Here is a 24,067-nt window from a genome sequence, read left to right on the forward strand (position 1 = left end):
GCACCTTCAAATCGCAGCCTCTTCCTGCCCCCTTTCCACCGCCCCAACCACCAACACTGCTTCCCTCCTTTCTCTCTCCTGGATTCAGAGCAATGGCCATACAGCCCTTCTTTTTGCTACTTGAGTGCATCCAGTCTCCCTCAGGGCCTTTGCAAGTGTGCTTGCTTCTGTCTAGAATGGTCTCTCCCACCCTGTTCCCTTCTGACTCTGGTTAATGTTTCTCATCCTCCTTCCGATCATTCATAGTCAGCTTCAGTAAAAATAGGTTGGATGGATGAACGACCAGTCATGTTTGAGAGGAGCAGGCACTTGCCAGGGGACGGATTCCATGGCTCTTCCCTCAGTGAATCATCGCCAGGAGATAGGGAGCCTGTGAATCTGGGGGCCACTGTGTCCATCTTCTATCTTGCTCAGCCTTGTGGCTCCTGGAGAGCAGCTGCTTCAACCTGGGTGATGCCTCCTAGCTGTGAGTATTATCACTTACAAAGAGGGAAAAGGAAATATTCTGAATACTTGGGATTCCAAAAGTTGTCTTGTACCAGGTAACACGAAGTTTTCTATCTCCGCTGACTGGACTGGGGCAAGAAAGAGAATGCGAGTGAAGCTGTAAGGAGAATTAGACCCCCCGCCACATAGCCTGCAGCCTGACACTTCACGGCACCCTTGCTTTCCATCTGGAAACCACTTTGCTTCTGTCCTCAGAGCTGTGGCTGCAGATGTTCTCCCGCCTCGTCCTGGACTAAAGGTCCGGTAGGGAGCCAGCCCCAGGCAGGCGCAGGAAACTTGGTCTTCGGTCAACATCCCACATAGCTTGCAGCGGGAAGAGGAAGAACGGCCTTAAGGAGGCAAGCAGGAGGGAAGACTTCTTTCCGCTCACCTGAGGTGCTTAGAAATCGCTGAAAACAAGTTTACCAGCTCATGTGTTGTTTTGCTTTGTTTGTTTGCCATGCCTCCCTTATTTCCTTATTATTCACTGGGCACAGCTTGCCTTGACTTTACAGTCTGCAAAGGTTTGCAACCAAGAGAATGGAAGGAACGATTTCTGTAAGTGTTGTGATGGATCCCAGTACCTCGCTGGAGCCTGAAATTAGGGGTTTGAATACATGTCTGTTTCTGTTCCGCCTCCAAACGTTGACAGCGTAGGGATAATATAGGGGTTTCCCTTCCTGCTGGGACACAATCCCCTGCAATGCCATCAGGACGAAAACACCAGTGTTTGTCAAGAATGGAGAACAGTATTTTTAAAAGTGTAACTTTTGGGACTCTAGCCCCCAGAAATGTTCTGCTGGGGAAAGACTTCACAGCCAGTGCTTGTTAGGGAAAGTACAGAAGCTGCGTTACTGTAAGTTCCCCACTGAGGTGCAGCTGGCCCATCTTGCCTTCCTGCAGTCTTTCTCACACCGCTCTACTCCGGTCCTGCGCTCTGAAATCCCAGAAGGAATGGCTGAACCCTGAGGCGGTGGCCCCAGGCAGGGGGCTGCCTTAGACAGGTGGGTGGTGGAAGTCTCCTGCAGGATGACCAGGTAATTGATCGTCGCAACTGGGACGACGGATGAAGGGGTCTTGTGGGGACAGAGTCCCAGAGAGCAGTTTCCAGGCTCTCAGCCTCACGTGGAAAGGGGCTGGTTAGGTTATTAGATGGCCATCAGCTATAATCAGATGGCCATCAACTGTAACCAGTTAGCCATTAGCCACTACTATAACTGCCGTGGCAACGCTAGTGGGTGGGTTGGCAGAAAAGCAGAAGGCGGGTTGCGGATCGTGTGGCCCCTAATTCCTGTGTCTCCGACCCGGCTGTCAGCAAGAATATAGTGGTATGACTTCCACTATATGGCTCCGTAGGTGTCCTTTCTGTGGCCTCACCATATCCTGCGTTCTTGTGCGGGGAGTGGGACCAGAGACCTTGCATGACAGGGCACTACTAACTCTTAATTAATTTATACTGGTATGACAAGTGTAAACTAGGACTGTCCTACATATACAGAGCTGGCACATGACAGAAGGGTTATGCTTTCTCTCTGTCATTTTAGGAGCCACCTCTAGGGCCAATGGGTAGTCATCCAGAAAAAGGTTTCGGTTCCAAATGGAAAGGGGTTTTCTAACAGAGGGGCCCCAACAACAGTCGGGGTTTTTAATGAGGTAGTGAGCACCTCGTTACTGCAGATATGCAAGAGGGTAACTAACCCACACACCAAGATGTAGTGCGTATTAGACATTGACATGCCAGGGAGACACGTGGGGCGGCCCCTATGATCTGAGGCACCTACTCTGCTTTATCCTCTCTGTCGGAGAGGGTTAGTAGCTTGTGTCATACGCGGGACCCAACCCTGCCCATCTGATTCATGCATACATATATACACTCACAAAGCAGAAACACAACAGCACTGAAAGATGAAAAACTCATACAGAATGTACATATCTCTTTGTTTAAAATGAGAGTAAATTTCACAGTATAGTCTCTGACTTTTAAACAAAGGACATTCTGTGACATGCAAGCAAAATATGGTCATGACAATTTGACCAAGTTTGAAGTGGATCAGATCAATTCTGACAAGCCAGCCTAGGTCAGCTGGGTCAAGTTTGGTCCATAAATAATTGTACTTTGGTTATGTAAGATGTTAACATTAACGGAAGAAGGGTGGGAGATACAAGGGAATACTTTGTACTATTTTGGCAACTTGTCTGTAAGTCTAAAATTAGTTGTTTTGTTTTTTTTAAAGACCCATATCCTTTCCTCCTAAGCCCTGTTCACACCATGCCTTGCCTAATGGACTCTGCTCCTCCTCTACAATTCAGCCGAGGTGAACACCCCAGATTCCTGCCCCCTTCCTATGAGTCCTCAAATATTGCTGCATATTCGCCAATTATACCGACCACCGACCAGCATGAGTTTCTGACTATGTGACGCCTTCCTTGCCTTATTCTGAGCTTCTTTTGGACTGGAACATTTTTATTTTTCATTTCATTTTTACTTCCTAACACCAATACCCTGCGCAGTACTCAGTTCATGTCTCTTAAATGAATTAATAATCCAATCTGAACACATTTTATTAGTTTTGCTTTCTTTCTTAAAATTATGGTAAAATATGCATTACGTCAAATTTACCATTTTAACCATTTTCAGATGTACCATTCAGTGGCATTAAGTACATTCCAATGTTGTGTTAGTTTTCTATCATTTTAAATGGTTTAAACTGGCCAGGGTTTACTAGAGCTGTTAGATCCACTTAACCAGGACCCATGGGACTTATGACACTTAGAATTAATTCAAGCCCACTCACACCAGGTGCCTCCAATCAGCACTGTTTGAGTGTGGAATTATTTCATCCATTTGATCCAGCCTGAATCAGTGAGAACTGGCCCTGCCCAGGCTCCAGGCCAGGCCTTAGCACTCAGAGTTGGTTCTTTCTTTGGCCTAACCCCTTGGGGTGCCACTTTCTCTATTGTTCATTTCCCCCCCTGGAGCTCTCTGCCCTGTTGCTCTCCTTTCTCTCCCACACAGGGCACCCATCCCTGGTTCGGCCTGGCTCTGGGGCAGGCAGCTTGCCTTCTTCCACCTTCATTGTCCACCCATGTACTACCTGCACCTTCAAAGTAACCCTGCTGGAGGGCCCTGGAGGCAGTGATAAACAAGCAGGCTGACGCATATTTAGGGAGACTATCTGTATGTGGACAACCCCTTCAAATGTGTAAGGCCACCCCCAACCCTCTCCTGGGAGAGGAGGGACATTTTCTGTCTGTCACTGTATTTCCCACCTTACCAGCTCTAAACACCTCGGTATGAATGTTAAGAATGTAACCCCACATTAGGAGTCAAGAAACTGGGCTCCAGTAACTTTGCTGCCATGAATTAGCTGTGTAATTTGGGTCATGACCTCTTTGGGACAATATTTCCCAATTAGTAAAAAGAAGGGCCTGGCTATACAGATCCCAGTTTGATGACGCTGATGACGACGATGATGATTTTGTTTTTTCTTCCCACACAATATCACCCTGAAAAAGACGAGAAGCACTGCTGGCGGCTCTGGCTGTCAGGTGATGTGTTTTCTCTCTCCTCTGGGTTGTCTAGCCCTAGTTAGAATTTGAGGACTCTTGTGCTTTTGTCTTGTGCTTTTGGAGGCTCCCAGTGAGGCTCCCCTTGTGTGTGAGTATGTGAGTGGGTGTGACTGCACGTGCCCTTTCCACCAGGGCTCTTCCTTCTCTGGCCTTAGAATCACTGCCTTCTCTGCTCTGGCTCACCGCACAATTTTTCTTGCTGGCTCCCTGTTTCAGCCTCAGCCCCATCCTGTCACAGCCAGAATGGTAGTTCCAGAAGGCGAGGAGGCCCATGTCCTCCTGTGCTTCAGTCTGTCAGTGACTCCCACAAACCTCAGGGTAAGATTCACGTGGAATTCAAGGCCTCTACCTTCTGGCCCTCGCCTACCTCCTGGTCGTGCCTCTCACTTGGCCAGGCCTGGCCCGCCCAGACCACTCTTCATTCCACTCTTGCCACCCTCATGCCTTCGTTGCCTCTGGTACCCAGAGATCAGCTTCTCTCATCCTTTAAGGGGCCCCTCCGGAATCTCAGGTGTGGATTGAGGGCCGGTCCTTCCCGAGGCGGCCGCCAGGGGGCGGCAGGAGCGACTCCAGATGACAGCAGGAGGCCGCGAGTGGGGGAGGGAGGAGGGACGGAGGGAGCGCGGGTCCCGGCTCTCCGGATCCCAAACTCCGAGCCAGAGCTTTCCGCGCGCGCCCGAGCCGCTGGCCGCCCGCGCAGCCGGACACGGAACCGGGGCTCAGCGGGAGCCGGTGCAGGGAGGGCGCGGGGCGGCGGCGGCGGCGGCGGCCGTCCATGCGGCGGGCTCGGGCTGCCCAGCTCCGGGAACCACGCGGGGCGAGGTGAGGCGAGGCGGCCGCCGGCCGCTCCGGGACGCGGACCGCCAGGTGAGCAGAGCCGCCCGCGCCCCGCGCCCCCTGCTCTCTGCCTGCGCGACCCCGACCTGGCCCAGCCCCTGCCGCCTCTCTGGCTCCCTCTGGACCGCGGGGCGGGCGGGCGGGCGGGCGCTCGGCGGCCGGGCGCAGTGGGTGTGTCCGGGGCGCCGCGGGGCTGCGCCCGCACGGGGCTCGGGGAGCCAGCCGCGCCTGGTCCGTGCCGACGGCTGCGCTTCCTTCCCTCTCTTCCCTTCCTGGAGGATTTGTTCTGTTCCGCCGGCGCCCACACTCACCCCTCCGCCCTCCAACTCTGAAACTCTAGGGACCGTCAACCTCGGCCGTCCTGGAGTCGCGGCCCGCGCTCTCTGGGTCTCGGGAGAGGGGACCGGGGAGTCCACAGCCAGCCCGTGCGCCCCCACCCCAGCCTCGCCTCCCTCCAGCTCCGGGCTGGAGGGCTAGCTGGTCAGCTCTCGGTCGGCGCGCCCCGAGCCCCAGCCTGGGGCCTCGGCCACTCTGTTTTCTAGAAAGCCTCAAATCCGTGTGTGTGTCTCAGCTAAGCCGCGGCAACCCTGTGCCTGTGGGAGCCGGAGTGGATGAGTGGTTTCCGCCAACTCTGGACACTTCCCTGAGTGCAGCCCAAGTACCTGCAGTCCCTTGGCGCACTCATAGAATTAGCTTTTACAGAGCTAGCTCACCTTGGGGCTTTAGGGATCTGTGAGTTAATATTTTTCACTTTGAAATAACATCAGCCCTAACTTGGGAAGGGGCTTTCAGATTGTTCTCAGGCCCACTTAGCATCTGGAATTTGTGGGGCTGGTGTTTCCTAAGCAGTCCACACTCAGCCCGGCGCCCCACAGCCTCCACTACTGCCTATTAAATGTACTTGCGTCTCTTCCCGTCTCCTTTGTGACCCCCCCACGCGTGTTTCACCCCTTCGCAGGCAGTAAGTGAATCTGAAGTCTTGGACCTGAGTAGCTGAGCGATCATGGAATGCCTTTTGGGATTTGGAGTAAGAGAAATAGAGACCCAGGAGAGGTCTAAGGAATGATCTTGTCCAACTGTAGTTCCACAGCAGAAGGCACCCAGACCCTGAAGAGTCTAAAGATTTCTTTCAGAGATCACACAGCACTTACAACCCGCATAACCAGCACGTGGCTTCTGCTTCATTGATAAAGGTGATGAAGTGGATCTTACTGGGTCTCAATATACAAAGAAGCAAACATTTAAAAAATGTGATTTAAATCGAGTACCCCTCAATTCCTATAGATTTTTGTTGGCACTACAGTTGAATTCCTTTAGAAAACAAAATCCTCCCCCGGGAGTTAATTCAAGGAAGCAGATGGGAGTCCTGGGACTTTCCTATAAACCTTTGCAGGGCTGGAGCAGGGGTTTCCCGGAGGTCCTGGCCTGGGAAGTGAGAGTGGGTGATCAGCAGACTGGGGCACTTACTGAGTAAGCCACGGTCAGGCAGGCCTCTTGTAGGGAGGGCTGACGGCTTGAGCTCATGTGATCTGCATGCCCAGCCCTGAGCAGGGGACCAGGCTGGTCTTATATACATCTCAGTCTCCCCTGCCATGAAGAAAAGTTTCTAACTGACTTTTAGGAAAATAAAATAAAATACAACCCAGAGTTGGGGAATAAGAGCAGGGTTGGAAATTCTGATTTGGAGGTGTTGTGGGTTTGTTTTTGTTTTGCCTAGAAATGCTTGTTGTGATCACAATCAATTATCCTAGAGAGAGGCCAGGTATTGCCCCTCTCTTTCTCGGCCCCCCACATTTCTCTTGTGGCACCACCTTTCTCCCAGTTGTCCAGGAATCTCAATGTTTGAGCACCCCCTATTGCCCCATCCCATTACCCATATTTGTAGCTTATTACCAAATCCCTTCCACATTCTTTTGTGATATCACAGAAAATTATTTTCTATTTCCATTCCCTCTGCCCCCACCTTATGTCCAAATGACAGTAATAATCTCCCCTCTTGACTCCTGGCCATGAGTCTCTTTCTTCATTTTAAACCATCTTTGTTCATGCTGACAGATTAATATTCCTAAAATTCTGATTTCACCACATCATTCCTCTTAAGAAATCACAATGGGTCCCCACTATTCACTTCTATTTCATTTGTCTCCGGTAGATTTTTTGAGCATCTGCTGTGTGCCAGGGACTGTTGCTATGTGCTGGGGCTTAAAGGAAGAACAAGACAATATCTTTGCCCTCAATTTGTTCACAGGCTAGCAGATGATTAATTGCCACTTTGGAGATAAAGAGACATAAAGAAATAACCACAAAACAATGTAAAATATTGGGGGTGTGCAAAGCTTCAGGAGCCACAGATGAGGGAGACATTTTTTTCTGCATGGGAGGAGCTAAGAAAATTACAGCTGGGCTTTGAAGTATGAAGAGGAGTCCAAGGAGATGGAAAAGGCTGGAAGGAGGGAGGGCATGCCAGGTAGAGGGAAGAGCTTGAGCAAAGACCTAGAGATGTGACCGTGCTGTTATGGATAGGGTTGATCCAAGGTCATTCTTCATCTGGGCATTTAAAACTTGTCTTAATTCCAGTCTCCTTTATTGACCCAAGAATACCCCGATTTTTCTCTCCTAAAACTCTTCACTTACCCAGTCTCTTTATTGTGGTCTTGTATGCCCCCCACCCACAGCTCAGAAATGCAGGTTTCCATTCCATTAATTTAAAGTTTGCCAGGAAGTGCATCCCAGCCTTCTTGCATACGTAGCCCTGTTCCCTGGACCCACCTTCTGTGCTGTCCTGCATTCTTTGCCATGACTCTGTGTTCAGCCTGGACATGCCCTAGTGGGCGAGCCTCCTGGCCTCTCTTCTTTGGGCCCCTCCAAGGCGGGCAGCATAGTACCCACTTGTTACCAGGACCAGCAAACTTGAAAATATGACTTGACTGGGTTTGGCCTCCCATCCCACTTTTCCCATCTTTCCCCTCTTTTCTCCCCATTTCCTACCTTGTAGCTTTCTTTTCGTGTGTGATTGTGTTATTTATTTGTGTATGTGTGGATGTAAAGGTTTCATGTGTCTATTGACTGCCTTATCTGGGAAAATAATGGATTAGAAATATTACAGGCTGACGCTGGGGGGGGGGCTTCAGTGGGAGGCTCTTGCTTTAGGCTGCTCTTCTGACTCTGGCTGCCTTTCAGGAACTGCCCCCTCCCCCCCTTCAGGACCTGTGCACTGATGCAGGGACACCCCTCATCTCCCGGGCCCGTTTTGCCCATTCTTTCCCCAACCCACCAAAACCCACTTCTCTGGTTTCTGGACCCTCGCTGGCCTAATGAACTGACCCATTCAGGTCCTGTTTACTGAGCGCTGCTGTGGGCTGTGCTCGGTGCTTGACTCCTTTGTGACCCGGCATGGGTGTCCCAGCACCCATGACAGAGACATTGTCACCCCCATTTTAGGAGGAAGAAGACTCTGGGTCACTTGCCTGAAGCTAATAGCTCAGGTTTTGAACCTAAATCTAGAATCCAGCTCTCTGAGTCTGTTGCTCTTTCCACTATATCATTCTTTCCTGAAAGGGTTGTCTTTGGAACATCTGAATCAGAGTTAGGATCTGGTGAAAAAAGAAACAAAAAAACCAAACGGATTCCAGGGTGGAGGCAGAGCCCCGGAGTTGGCATTTTTAGGATTGTCTCAGGTGATTCTTTGGCAGGCTCAGGTTTGAGAACCACTGCCCTAGGCTGCCTTTACAAGGAGGTGCTAGAGTTACTAAGCCTTTCATCCCAGGTAACATTTCCTGTTTACCGGAGGCCTTCGCTTGGACTCTGAGCAGTGCCCAATGGAGCATCACGGCCCAGGCTGGGTGGAGAACTCTCTTTTGGTCAAAGGGATCTTCCATTTGGTCCTGAAAGCATCCTCCTCACCCCCAGCCCTCCCCACAGAGGCATGGAGGCCCTGCCCCCTTCAGGCTCCCTGGGAATTTCTTTCTGGGTCTGAGCAAGTGCTGAGGGAGAAGGATCAGGGTGAGTTGGTTCTGGAGCCCCAGATTTCCTGGGGTAAGAAATGGGCTGCGACTCCCCAAATAGGGCTAAATGTGTCTTGCCAGCCACTCCCTCCCTCCAGGCCTGGTGAGTTGCACTTCCTTCCCCAGATGGGGTTTGGATATTGACACATTTCCCTCATTCTAGAAGCCTTTATTTTGCCCCTCTCCGATCCCCAGCCTCAGTTTCCCCATCCGTAACAAAGAGATGGCCAAAGCCTGGAGGGCAGTGTGGGGACCAGGGCGTAGGCATGCAGGGCTCAGTGTCATCCTCATCGCATCCCTTATCCACTGTGTACCTGCTCGGTGCTGGGCAGACCAGTGCTACTCAATATATGTGCTATAGAAAAAATATATAATTTCGGGCCCCCTCAGGTCCAGGGGTGTTGGACCAGGGTTGTTTAGACAAAGGGCTATATATTGTAACCTTATATTGAAACCCAGCAAATGAACACCCCTAGCTGTGCAGCAATAATCCTGAATTCATTCAACATTCCCTCCCCCACCCAGCTTCCCTTTAGACTCCTCCAAAAAGGACCTAAAAAACAAGTAGGCAGCAGTTTTCTTTATTGGTCATTAGTTGTCGTAGGACAGTAATCTTTTCCTACTTATCTCTTCTTTTTACCTAATTTTTCAACTAAACGTCTTCTCTGAGGCGCTTTGCCGAAGCTGATGGCTTAGGTGGTACCCCGGCAGTGTTCTCCGTTAGCCCTTCTCCTGGTGGGCATGGGCCGGAGGACAGAGGGCTGGGCTGCACTGTGGTGTCTTGTCCCAGAAGGGTGGCACTGGGTGGGTCACAACCTGGGGCGGGCAGAGGCGGGCCTGCCCCACCCTCCAGTCAGCTGGCTGCCTGCCTGAGGGCTGGCCAGCAGCAAGGACACAAGTAATGAGTGATTAATGGCTGCCCCATCTAATCTCCTGCCAGGGGAAATGAAGGGCCAGCCATGGGCTGGGGCTCGTCATGACCTGCTCCAGGTGGGCTTGGAATGCACCCAGCTCAGGATGGGGATTAAGGCTTGAAAGACGAGAGGAAATGAGATGTTAACCCTTTAGGCTGGCCCTCTGAGCCCCAGCAGGGAAATGGCAAGAGAATTATCAGCAGGCATCTGATGAAAGCGGGGCATGGCCTTTGATTTAAGGCAAGGATGACTACCAGGGGACTGGGGTGGGGTGACAGGCCATTTCTTGGACTTACCATTTTTCTTGGAGGCTCAGTCAAGAGAGATTAATTCCTTATGAAAATGGGTACACAGACCGCTGGGAGGCTTTTCTAGCTGCTTCCGTTTGATCATATCAGCAAGTTACAAATTTGTAGTTGCCAAACAGACTTTTCCTCCTAAGATGCAGTGCCTCTGACCCCGTGTCATTTCCAGGAAGACAGAGGAGGGAGTCTGGCACCCGCTGCACACCATCTCTGGCAGCAGGGGGTCCGGTCCTTCCCCATCAGGGGGCAGCACTGCGATACTGAGGGAGGAGCCTCGGAGCCAGCCCCCTGCCTTCAGGCCTTGACGCCCCCAGTCTGTGTGTCCCTACACATTTCCTTAACCTCGTGTGCTGTAGTTTTCCCATCTGTGAAATGGGGGTCATGGGTGAGATTTATGAGAAGGTAAAATGCTGAAAGCCGGCTCAGGAAGTGCCACGTGAATGGTAGCTATCATTGTCTTCTCATTGCCCGCCTAAGATCTGAGAGGAGATTTTCTCTGGAAAAGAGGATGAGCAGCTTCTCTTCTGCGTCTTCAGACCTGCTTTGGGTGAACAACTCCTCTTTGATTGATGGTGCTTGTTTGACCCTCACATGCCTCAGATTCTGCTCCCCCTCGCCCACCCTGGCCTTCAGCTGCCCCTTTATTTATTACACTGCCTGCCTCTGCCTCTGTGCTTGGCAGCCAGACCTGGTGGACCGCGCAGTGACGCCTGCCTGGTTTCTTGTGGCACGGCCACTTCCACACCAGCTCTGCCCATTGCCAGCCTCGCTGTGACCTGACAGCCTGAGCAGAATGGCCGAGGGTCAAGAGGTCAGCTGCTTTGAGAGCAAACCCCAGAGCTGTGGAATCAGCCCTTCCTGCCCTGAAGCTCATAGTAACATTCTAGGGAGAAAGTGTGTGTGTGTGTGTGTGTGTGTGTCTCGGGGGCGGGGGAGGGATGTTTAAAGAGAAAGTCTTTGATTTAGGTTTTTTTTTAATATTATAAAGCTATTGCTGACCTGTGCTTCATTTTTAACTGTGGAAACTTTTTTATTTTTAACAAAATGCATCATCATTCGACAAAGTGAATTTTTAAAAAGTTTAAAAAAAATGGATGCAAATCGCAGCGGTTTCCTTTTCTGTTTTCTTGGAGCCTCCTTTGCTTCATCCTTGATTGAAGCTAATAATAGTAACACTTATCAATGGTTGAGCGGAGGGGTGGACCTGCCAGTGGACATGAGGCCCTTTGAGACTGTGTGAGCCAGGTTATTGCTGTTAGCGCTGAGCCTTGCCGGTGGAGCCATGCCTTCCAGTTTTGAAGTCTCATTATTGGATGTGCGCTAACATTCTAGCCTCTAATTCCATTTAGTCTATGGTGTCTTTTCCAGCACAGACAAGTCCCAGGCCCTGCTTCCCTTTAGTGAGGCCCAGGATTTCATTCTGCGTGAAGTTCAGAGAAGCTTCCGGCCAGCTAAGGGAGAAGGAACCACTGTTGCAGAGTTCTGTGTCAGGGGCTGCATTATGTTACTTAATCCTCTCAACCATCCATGTGAGCTCGACGCTATTCCTAGTCTGCAGCTTAGAAACGCGAGGCTCAGAGAGATTAAGGAATTTACACGGGCTCACACAGCGAGTAGGTGTCAGAATTTTGTGTGAATTCCGGTTCACCTGGCTCCAAAGCACGTGCTCTGTGGAACTAATGAGCCAGTTAGGCCCTCAGTCTAATTGTAACCCACTGAAAAGTCTCATTGTAATTCACCATTTTAAAGTATATAATTCAGTGGTGCTTACTTACTTTATTCACAAAGTTGTGCAACAATCAACATTATTTGATTCCAGAATAGTTCATCACGGAAAGAAACTTTTTATCTATTAGAAGTCCCTCCCTACTTCTCCCTCCTCCAGTCCCTGGAAACCACTAGTCTCTTTTCTGTTTCTGTGGATTCTGTACTTTTCATATAAATGGAATCATACAATATGTGATCTTTGGTGACTGGCTTCTTTCACTAAGAATAGTGTCCTCAAGGCTCACCCATGCCAAAGCATACATCACTATTTCATTCCTTTGGATTGGTGTGTGACCCACTTTAAAAATAAAATGTAAGGCTCTTTTGCTTAGAGAAGGGGTGGAGCTACAGTGTCAGAACAGAGGCAGCTCCAGGGAGTGCCCAGTCTGTACTGTGGGCAGATGTGCAGGAGACAGTGCAGCGGGTAGGTGCCCCAGCCTGAGTGTGGAGGTGGAGGCAGTGGGGCTGGCTGGGTCCTAAGTCTGGGAGGAGCAAGGAGGCCCAACCTCTGTCCTCCAGACACTTGTTGGGGTGCCCTCGGCTCATGCCCTCAGCAGAGCCTGTGGAGGTTCATCCTGGAGAGGCAGTGTGGATACAGTGGGCCCTGCCCGGGAGACATGGCCTGGAGGCTTTGCAGCCATGTCGCCACAGGCTACGTAGTGTGGGTGCTGTGCACACATTTTAGCCCCTCCTGTCTCCTGCATGGCTTGTAAATCCAGGTGTCAGATGCCGCATACTGAGACAGACCTGCTGATTGGCTTTTGAAGTTTCCAGATATAATACTTCATTTTTTTCTGATTATAAAAGTAAGGCATATTTATTGTAGAAAACTAGGAAATACAGAAAAACACAGAGAAGAAAAATGAAAATCATTCATAATCCCCCACCCATTATTTTTAATGTGTATCTTTCTAGTGTCTATATTTCTATTATCCACACACATGTATACATATACACTGTTTTATAAAATGGGAATCATGCTGAACATATTGTTATGTTCACTACTTTTTTCACTTAACAATAAATACATCATGTATTGTTAACATTTGTTGTTAGATGTATTGTTGTATAGGGTTACATTTCCCTATGTACTAAATATTCACTGTTCTTCCAAAATATGATTTTATTAATGGCTGCAGGGTATTTTAAAAATATTAATGTTTGTTTAAACGATCCCCTATTTTTGGACATGTTTGTTTTCCAATATGATTTATAAATATAACTGCATCTTTTGTGCATTTTTATACTTCTGTTAATGCATAGTGCTGTTTCTGGGACAAAAGATAAAAGTACTCTTAAGGTATTTAATACATGTAGTCAAATTGGCCTTCCAGAAAGCCTGTAGAATTTACAATCCCACAACTGTGCTATTGTTTCATTTGAGTTTTACTGTGCCTGTAACTACCCAAACAGCCCTCCCTCCCTCCCTCTTTGTCCTTTTCTGCCCCATTTCCTCCTCCCCTTGCTCTTCTTCCTCCCCACCCCCACCTCACATATTTGCATAGTACACTAACAGCTCATGTTATTCTGTTTTCTCCTTGGTATTTGCCTATATTTGAGTTTAAGCATGTGCACAATTTATCTGTGTCGCATAGTATGATTTTGTATAAACAGTTCCCACCCTTGAGCTAGTCAGGGTTCCCATTTTTAAGCATAATGATGGTTTCCATCATTTTTCTCCATCGTGATGCCCCACCCTCTGTTAGCAATCTACGTTGTTTCTAGTTTTTCCCTAATCAAAAAATTAGTACTACCAACATGAATGTTCAATTTGCTGTACTTTTTTATTTTTATTTTTTTATCTCACATTCTGTTTTGGCAACTCAGTTTCAGGCCAGGTAATGACCAGGTCAAAAGCAGGAGACTTTCTAGTAACACAGGTGCTACTCTGGGGCTCATCAGAGAAAACGCCCCTGGGAGTCCAGGTGAGAGCACCGGGAAACAGAATGGGTGCTGGTTTTCTGCCTCCCCTTTCCTTTCCTAGTAGGTACTGTTTCCTCAGGCTCATATTGGGGAACTCAGTACCTCTCCTCACAAGGGACTTTATAAGTTCTGTGCAGGGAGGTTATGTCAGTGCTCATACAGTGTTCACATGTACACGGAATCGTACAATACATGTTCTTTTATGACCGGTTTCTGTGACTAAGTGGAGTGCAGATCTTGGTGACTTCTGAGATCTGCTCGTATTCTGCAGTGGTTCTTATGGACATCACTATGCATGCATTCTCTTTCATACCCAGTACCTCCTGAGCCCCTGCTAGGCGTCAGGCACCCTGCATTGTAAATGGTGTGAATTCCCGTCCTGACTTTGTCCCTTATTATTGCTGGTGTGGCTTGAACAGCTTAACCTCTTTGAGCTTCAATGTCCTCATTTGTGAAGTGGACTAATAGCCACTGTCCGTGCCACAGGAATTAAAGACCGCATAGGTACAGTGTTCATTCCCACACTGAAACAAAGGGCCTACTGTGTGTCTAAATGAACGCTGCAGGGTCCATCCAGCTTAAAGAGGAAGAAGATGCCGTTCCTGCCTTGGGGGCTTGGCAGAGAGGATGACCAGTGTGAGTGCCATTCTGCAGCAGGAAGGCTGGGGACCCAGGAGAAGGGCATCAGATGGTGATTGGTAGGAATTCAGAGAGACGGGAGCCCCCACCCCACACCTAACCTGGGGAGAAAGGAAATTGAAGCCTGTTATGTTTTATGGGTGGGCTGCATTCTGGAAGATCTCGCAGAATTCAGATCTCTTACAATTCAGACTATTTTTCCCCCTTTAGAATAAATGTAAAGAACGTGCAAGTGTGCTTGACACGTTCTCGGAACGCAGTTTTGCTTTAATGTTTCTTTTCACATGGTTGGGGTGTTATCGCTGACATTGCACAGTGCGTGTGCTCAGATTGCCCACTTATCTCATAAACGTTATTTGGCTTCCTGAGTAGCTCACCTGGCTGCTGTTGCTGCCATCATCATCGTCTCAGTGTGTTTTAATCTGGCACTACCGCTTCACAGACAGTCCAGATCAGGGGTCGGCCAACGTTTTTTTGTAAAGGACTAGACAGTTAGTATTTTGGCTTTGCATGCTGTATGGTCTTTGTTGCAACCAATCAACTCTGTTTTTTGAGCACAAAAGCAGCCATAGACAATACATAAGTGAACGGGCCAGGCTGTGTGCCAGTAAAATTTTATTTATGGACACTGAATTTGAATTTCATATAATTTTTACATCTTAGAAATAGTTTTCTTCTTTTGATTTTTGTTCAGCCATTTGAAAATGTGACAAAAACAGGCAGTGGGTCAGGTTTGGCCCACTGGCCAGAGTTTGCGGACCCCTAATCTAGATGATGATAATATTTGAAAGTTGTTTTAAATTGTAAAAAGAGTGAATGTTAAAATATCTCAGTAGTCAACAAAACCACTCATAGACGGTCCAGGGCTCATAAAAGTGTAGCTTAGTTCACAAGTTCTATTAAAAGATTGTGGGTATTTATCAGCCTGGGTGATACCAACATAGACAATTACTTGAACATAATTTGTAATTCTTAAGTAGTTATTCTAATGAATTTAACAATTTAAATCATATTATTTTGAAATTTAGGCATCAAATACTTCATTAAATGTCATGATTCCAATTATATACCATAAAACTGTTTGTTATTTCATACCATCCACGAGTCTGGCAACTCTGCCTGACTCTCAACAGACTGATGGACTTTAGTAGGGGTTTGGAACTTGATTCTGGCTGGAATTTTTATTGTAAAAGCAGGGGAGGGCATGGAAGGAACACCAAGGCTTGTATCTGGCACATGGTGAATGTGGGATAAACGTTTGTTCCTTCTCTGCCTTTCCTTTCCTCCCCACCCAAAAGTTCTGTATATTTGGTCAGCGCCAAAACTTGCTGAGCCTCTTTGAAATTGTTACTTTGGTTCTTTGCACATGAAGTAAAGTCAGTAACCTTTTTAAATGGAAATAAAAACAAAGGCTGTTAGCAGTTTCCCTTCCCAGGTCACCAGCTTTCCCTTGCTGGAGAATAAGCAGTACTGTGTGTCTGGTGGGGCCACACGCCAGGTCCCAGGTCCAAGGAAGGTTCCTCCAGTGGGGTGCAGACCCAGCTCTCCAACCAGGAGAGGGACACTTGGCCTACAGGCTGCCCTGAGCACTGCAGCTCCTGGGTATATCTTGGTATCCAGGATTCCAATGGTGGGGAAAGCCAGAATACTCTACATGGAAGACCACCAACCCCAAAGGTAACTGTGATGCTGTAGCTCTTGGCTCGTGGCTGTGCTCTTACTGTGTGGAAGGTGTTTTGTGAGTAGACGTGTGTTTGTGTCGTTTAGGGGATGGTGGTGTGTAACCATGTGTGCATTCTGGCCTTGGGGTCTGGCAGGATGTGAAGGGAGGCAGCCACTGCTCTCTGGCAGGTTTGGTTTTTCAATACTATAATGGGTTGGAGCTGGCATTCTTTCTGTGCTTCAGGAGCTCCTTGGTTTATAGACAAGAGGTCTTGGAGCCAAGGGCATGGGTGTTCTTGTCTCTGCACAAGAAAGAATTCAAGAGCGAAACACATGTGGGAAAGCAAACATGATTTATTGAAAATGAAAGTACACACTTGAGAGGAAAGTGTGGATGAATTCAGAGAATGAGTCGCCCTGAGGAAGTCACAATCAGGGGTTTACATCTCTCCTGGGGTGAGAATTGGTCACGTCCCATTGTCATGGTTCATTCTTCTCCTCTTCCTTGGTGGGACCCTCCATATCTGCTTTTTCTTCCTTATTTCATTCCTGCAGAACTGTCATGGTGTCAGATGCATGATGGGAGTCGTAGTAACCTCAATGCAAATGACATAATGACATTAAACTTAGCTAAAGGTCAGGTTCCCCCATCTTAGGGATGAGCTTTGCTGGATGAAACTAGTTCTTGTTTTTTCTCCAGCTGCGGGTACTGGATACAGTCACTTGTTGTATAACCAGTGAGGCACCTCACCTTGTACCCTGGAGGGGGTGGTCAATTTCCTAGGCTCTCTATCCTGCCTCATTACCCCCTCCCCAGCAGTATCAAGGCCATGCACCCCCCCACCAGTGGTGCCAGGGAAGGTCACCTGAGGCACAGTAATGAGGCACTTCTGTCCCTCCCAGCCAGGTAAGTATTAGTGGAGACCTGCTGAGGAGCTGGAACTCCCACTCCTGCTCAGTAGTAATGGTGAGTCCCCCTTCTCCCCTGGGTGTCAGTGGACGTCAAGTGGGGAACCTGAACTTGTGTCCCCACCTGGTCATAATGAGGTGGGGCCTCCCGTTCCCTGTTGCAACAGTGTCAGATTTAAGTAAAATCTAGAGCCTCATAACATAATAAATATCCAAAATGTCCAGATTTCAATGGAAAATCACTCATTATTACCCTAAACCAGGAAGATGTCAAACTGAATGAAAACTGACTATGAACTGATGCTGACACTGAGATGACAGAGACATGAGAATTATCTGACAAAAATTGTAAAGCAGTCACCGTGACAATGCTTCATTGAATAATTATGCTTGAAAGAAATGAGAAAAAGATAGGAAGTCACAGCAGGGAAAAGGCAGATACAAGTAGAAAGAAGAACCAAATGAACATTTTAGAACTGAAATAAACCATAACTGAAATAAAATCTCACTGGATGAGCTAAACAGAAGAATAGAAACAACAAACGAAAGAAGCAGTGATTTTGATGATATAGCAATAAAAATTACCCAATCTGAACAACAGAGAGAAAATAGGCTGGGGAAGAAAAACAAACAAACAAACAAAACAAACAAACAGATCCTCAGGGACCAGTAGAACTCACAAAAGATGTAATGTGTCTGAAATCCTAGGAGAGAGGAGGATGGGACTGAAACAAAGTACTTGGTGAACTAATTGTTGGAAGCTTCCCAAGGTTAGGAGAGAACACAAACCTACAGATTCAAAAGCTTAGTGAATTCCAAAGAGGATAAACCCAAAGAAATCTATCCCAAGATACGTCATAGTCAAACTTCTGAAAATAGTTTTGAAAAAGAAGAATAAAACAGGAGGAATCAGTGTACCAGGTTTGAAGACTAACATAGCTGCAATAATCAAGGCTGTGTGGAACTGGCAGAGGGATGGGCACAGAGATCAATGGAACAAAATGGAGAACCCAGAAATATGCCCCTCTGATTTTTGACAGAGATGCATAGGGAAATCAAAGAAACACTAACTGATTATCTGAATAATGACTTGTATGAGGCTGGTGGAAGATGCAGTGGGCAGGAAAGAGGTATGAGACAAGCTAACAGGGATAATACAAATGAAGAGTTGAGAGTTGGCAAAACTCGGGGCCTTGGGAACATTGGAGGGGGGAATTATGGAAGCCCAGGTAAGCTTTGAGCGTTGTCACTGGAAGGAAGGTGATGGCTACCACCAAAGTAGGAAACCTTGGCAGGTGGAGGACTTGGTGTGGAGCTGGTAACCTGGTCCTTTTATTATTCATTGTGAGCCGGCCATCAGCAGGAGCAAACTAGAAATACAGGAAAACGGTCTGAATGAGAGGGCAGGTCTTGAGTTGTTGTTTGAGACCTCAGCATGAGATAATAATCAAAGAGGTCAGAGTGTAAGAGTGCTTACCCAGTGTGCATAGCTTGTTGGTGGGGGTTGGGTTATTATTGATATTTTTCTAGTCCTGGTTTGGGTCACAAGGAGACCAACAAGGCAGACAGAAGAGACAAGAAGAGAACAGATTTGCATGGCAATTGACAATGGAGTTTAAGAAAATGGATATGGTGACAGTTTTATTCTCGCTAAACCCAATTGCCTTTTATTGTCTCCGTTGACCTCTGAGTGACCTTGACTCCAATGACTTGCCTCTTTTGGCCTCCTTGAAAATGTTTCCTAATTCCTGAGATGGCTGGCTGTTTTGAATTATCATAATCTTTTAATTGTGGCACCAGATTTTGGCTTTACCTAATAGCAGCCCATCACAGAATTGTGTCCAAGAAGTAAAACTAATTTGCTGGGTTTCTGCTTCCTTCTGTAAGGATGTACAAAGCCTTTTGGCATATATCGCACAGTAGTGATTACTATAAATCATTGACTAGATTTCTGTCCTTTAAGAAAATAATAACATAACTCAAATGTCAGTGCAGAAGCCCTAAGAGCCGAGCAGGAAAAGTCAAATCCTTTCCCCTGATGTTCAGAAGCAGCAAGGGCAGAGCGTGTGGCTGGTTGATTTATGATGGCTGCGGCACACCAAGCCAGGAGGCATTCTGGACAGGTAAATGCATGGGGGCACTGAGGAAACATCCTGGACCCAGGGCCACAGCCGTCCTGGAGTGAACAGGGCTGAGCACAGCCTCATGCACAGCATCTCCCTGGCTGGGGCCCAGGTCGTAGCCCATGTTTGGCAGCCGGCAGTTTTCCTGGGAGTGTATATTTGATGCAGTGTGTCAGGAGACCTGCGAGATACTCATTGTATTGCTAAGACAAGCCATGGCCCCAACAATCATGTGAGCTTGGGCTCAGATCACATGGCTACCACTTACTAGCTCTGTAAGCTCAGGTATATTGCATCACTGCTTGCAGCCTCAGTTTTCCTTTCTGTAAAATGGGGATGTCAGTCGCACCTACCTCGTAGAGTTGTCTTGAGAATCAACCAAAACAATGTTCAAAAAGTGCTTAGCGTAGCTTGTCATGTATTATACTCTCAATAAAATGTAAAAACCCCTAGTTCTAGCTTTGCCTTTAATTAGCTGCAAAACTGTGCCAGTCATTTTATTTCATTGAGTGTGAGTTTATTCACCGGTAAATCACGATTACAAAATAATGAAATTGGGCAGTTGGGTTAGTATCTCCCAGTTTTTTGTGTGCTTTGTGATTCTGTGATCAGATGTTAATTTGAAAAGTCAGAAAGGAAATAATTGATAGTTTAAAGGTGTAAAAACTTATTTACATAAAAATTATTTAAAAAATTGAAAGAAGAAATCAAACTGAAAAGGGGTCCTAGACAAAATAAGAGTTAACATCCTTAATACTAGAAAGAGCTCTTAAAAATCAATCCAAAACATAATGAGCATTACAGAAACATTGGTAAAAGAAATTGTAAGAAGAGATAGTACACTTGACTAATAAAATGAAAATTTGTTTGAACTTCACTAGTAATCAAGAGTACATATTAAAATGACTTCCTTATTTTGTTTTTCTTTTTGCCTATTTTGACAAGCACATTGAATGCCCACCCTGTACCAAAAGATTTCCTCCTGCCAATACAGGCAGACTACGTTTTCCACTCTCTTGCAGTTAGGGATAGCTATATGACTAAGCTGGGTAATGGAATACAAGTGGTAGCGATTTAAGCTACTGTTGTGAAGCTATTAGCTAAGTCCTCCATGATTTCTCTTTTCCCTTGTTTGTTCACTGGATGGAAAACAAATAACCAAGGATTCTGAGGCCCTAGACAATGGTGGAGCTACTAGATGAAAAGAGACTGGGTCCCTCGATGCCTGCATGACTGTATGGATCAGAATGTCCCTGTCAACCCAAATCAGACATTGAACTGAGCAAAAATACTTTTTGTTGTGTTAAGCCGTTGAAATCCTGGAACGGTTTGTTGCAGCAGTTAGCCTACCCTCACTAATTGTCATGGTAGGAAAGATTATAATGTTAGCATTATTAGCAAGTGTGTCTATTTCATCCACTACATGTGGGATTTTAGGAGGATACACTCTTTTTTAAAACAGCCCATATGTATGAAGGACCTTAAGTAGTCATACCTTTTGGCTTAGTGATTCTATTTTTAAGAATCTATCATCAAGAACTAAGCAGAGAAGCAGATAAAGAATTTTATACAAAGATGTTCATTGCAGATTCCAGCAATAAAGGAACTTATTAGATGTTATCTGGCTTCCACAGGATGAATTATTATACAGTAATTAAAAATGTTTCTGAATATTACTAGTGAGATGCTTATGATTTAAAGTGAAAAACAGAATGCAAAACTGTGTGTGATTTTGTTTACATAGAAATAGTATATGTAAAACATGCAGATCGTATGTACAAGCATTCTGCATAGAAAGAGACCAGAAGGAGCAACACCAAAAAGTTTTGTAGTGGTTAATTTGCATTGTGAGATTATGAGTAATTATAGCTTTCCTCTTGATGGTTTCCCATAGTTTTCAAACATTCCTCAGTAAACATGTGTAATGTTATAGATGGACTTTTTTTATTTTTTAAAGAATACCACGTTAGCTATGTTACACCCAGCCCTGAAGTATTACCTAGATCTGTTTGGTGGATGAAAGCTCATTGTTAGTGCATTTGGCAAACCCTCCTTCCCCAACACGTGTGTGTGTGTTTGTGTGTGTGTGTGCACACAGACGTACACAGGTGCTTGCCAGAGTGACAAGAAGCCATTTGTAGATGGCAGGACCTGGGCCTTGTATCAGAAGAAAGGGCCAGTGGAACAGGAGGGTAGCTGAGCCTGAGCCAAAGCTGCGCTTAATCCCCACTGTCACGTGCCTTTCACCAAGGTGGCTGTAGAATGTATTGGTTTGGGAATGAGATGGAGCATCATCTTGAAGAAGGCCTTGGTGGCTCATTGGGAAATCTGCGGTCACAGGCAGGGCTCAGCTGTGGTTGTCGGATCTTCTTTCCTTTGGTAACTGCATGTCCTGCGGGGAGGCCTGCGGGGCTCCCGCTCCCCACAAGAGAACGCAGGACATGGTGAAGCCAAAAAGGAACACCCACAGAGCCATAGGTATGGGAGTCACACCACTATAGTCTCTCTAGCGACTGGGCGAGACACAGGAAGCAGGAGCCACACTGTTCGCAGCCCTCACTGCGCCGCTTGCAGGCTCAGCCACCATCTCCTTGCTAGCCCCCATTTGCTGCTAGCGTAGCCACAGCAGTTATATTAGTGGCCAATGGCTCACTGGTTACAGCTGACAGCCAACTAGCCACAGCCGATGGCCATCTACTACCTGAGCCAGCACCTTTCCATGTGAGGCTGAGAGCCTGGAAACTGCACTCCTGGCTCTGTCCCCACACTGCACCCCTACAGGCTCTCGCCTCACAATCTATGCGACAAGCGTCTTCAGAGAGGGGTCCTGTGCGAGGAGCCTGGAGGTGAATGCAATATCCTGGGCACAGCCAGGCTCTCTGGGCACAGCCAGGGTTTCTCAGGGCACCACCAGTACTTCTGGGCACAGCCAGACTTCCTGGGTTTCTTAGGGTACCACAGTCTCCCCAGACACAGCCAGGGTTTCTCAGGGCACCACCAGTACTTCTGGGCACAGCCAGACTTCTTGGGCTCAGCCAGGGCTCTCAGGGCACCTCCACTCTCTCTCTGGGCATAGCCAGACTTCTTGGGCTCAGCCAGGGCTCTCAGGGCACTGCCACTCTCTCTGGGCCTCTCAGGGTACCCTGCTGGAACAACAGCAGCTCACAGTCAAGGTGCTTACATATTCTCGATGGCGGCCGGTTGGGACACAAAAGCAAACATCCGCCAGTTCCACTACATGGTGGTATGTTCCCAAGCAAACAGTCAAGCGGTCCATTAAAATAGGAATAGAAGGCAATTCCCATAGTCCATAGTCATTTGCCAGGGCTGTCCTGGGGGTGAGGGACGACCTTGACCTCACCCTCATCTCCCAAGGAGGACTCAGCAAGCGTTTCCTCCTGGGACAACAAGTCCCGCGTCCGGTCTGCTTCAGTAAGCACTTCCCAGCCCACAGGGCCACAACGACCTTTGCTTTCTCCGGCCTCTGCTGGTTGGGGAACCGTCCACGTCCTCCCACCCCTCCATGGGGGTCCAGCTCTCCAGCAGCTGCTCCTCCTGGTCTTCCTGAGACTGAGTGTTCATGGGCACAAACTGCTTCATTATCTTCCAGAGAGTTTCGGTGGACACCATACCCTGCTTACTGCGTCATGTGTCATGCGGGGCGGCCTGCGGGGTCTCTGGTCCTGCTCCCCACATAAGAAAGCAGGACATGGTGAGGCCAAAAAGGAACACCGCGGAGACATAGATGGGGGAGTCACACCACTGTAGTCTCGCTGGCGGCTGGGTTGGAGACACAGGAAGCAGGAGCCACACTGTTTGCAACCCTCATTGCTCCGCTTGCAGGCTCAGCCACCATCTTCTTGCTAGCCCCCATTTCCTGCTAGCGTAGCCACGGCAGTTATATCAGTGGCCAATGGCTCACTGGATACAGCTGACGGCCAACTAGCCACAGCTGATGGATCCAATCACAGTTGATGGGCATTTACTACCTGAGCCAACACTTTTCTATGTGAGGCCGAGAGCCTGGAAACTGCTCTCTGGGGCTCCGTCTCACACTGCAACCCAGGGATTCCTAAGTGTGCTTGGCAGAGGATGCTGAGGAGAGGCTGAGTCTGAGTGGGGAGGAAGGCTGGAGTGGGTCTCTGAGTGGCTTTGATTCCTAGGTAGGGGGCCCGCATCCCATCGCAGCTGTTTTGTGTGGGAGGCTTTAGGAGTGGGGCAGAGAATGTCCTCACTGGTGTTAATTTCAGGAACAATTAGCAGTTATCACTGAGGAGTAAAGTGGCTTTTCAGATCCTGGGTATCGTACCTTCACAACACCACAATCATGCTTAGAAGGGGAGACCTCCCCGTGAGATTGAATGGAAGCTCTTTCTGTCATCACAACACCTACTGTGCCCCAGACGCTGCTCTAGGCATCAGGAATATAAAAAATAAGTCTTTGAGAAGAGTCTTTATCTTTGTAATCCCATGTTAGGGGGAGGAAAGACATGCATAAATCATAATGATACACTGTGATAACTGCTAAATTGGAGTTCTCCGTATGAGACTGACACAGATGGAAAGAAATGTAACCGGGTTTATCAAATGAGGTAAATCAAATGCCTAAGGAAGTAATATTTGGGGAAGAGACAATGCTCTCACTCTAAATACGTTTTCCCCTTTGATCTACAGTATCATGTCACTTGAAATTGAAAAAGCAACTTGGTACAGAAGCAGGAAAAACTGGCTCATTTATTTTAAATATCTCGCCTGCCTGATATTCCTGCCCTTGAATCTTTTCCTTAGTTACCTGGGAAACGTTTTTAAGGACTGAAAACATATATAGATCACATCAGTGTTAATGACCGTGAAATGATGCAGTTTGTATTAAAATCCTTAACTAATCTGGGCTCATTACCTAATTTCTACAGGTAACAAAGGAGAAG

General features: G+C 47.6%; 1 protein-coding gene across 1 annotated transcript in view; it reads left to right on the plus strand.

Annotated features, from left to right (window-relative positions):
• Nucleotides 1–4,728: 4,728 nt before the first annotated feature.
• THSD4 (thrombospondin type 1 domain containing 4) overlaps nt 4,729–24,067 on the plus strand; it is a 574,709-nt gene continuing 555,370 nt past the window's right edge. Inside the window, exon 1 of the mRNA XM_074328210.1 lies at nt 4,729–4,923. The gene's annotated coding sequence lies outside the window, so the exon portion shown is untranslated. The remainder of the gene's footprint in view (nt 4,924–24,067) is intronic.

The sequence above is a fragment of the Rhinolophus sinicus genome, linkage group LG03 (assembly GCF_036562045.2).
Source record: "Rhinolophus sinicus isolate RSC01 linkage group LG03, ASM3656204v1, whole genome shotgun sequence".
Taxonomy (NCBI): domain Eukaryota; kingdom Metazoa; phylum Chordata; class Mammalia; order Chiroptera; family Rhinolophidae; genus Rhinolophus; species Rhinolophus sinicus.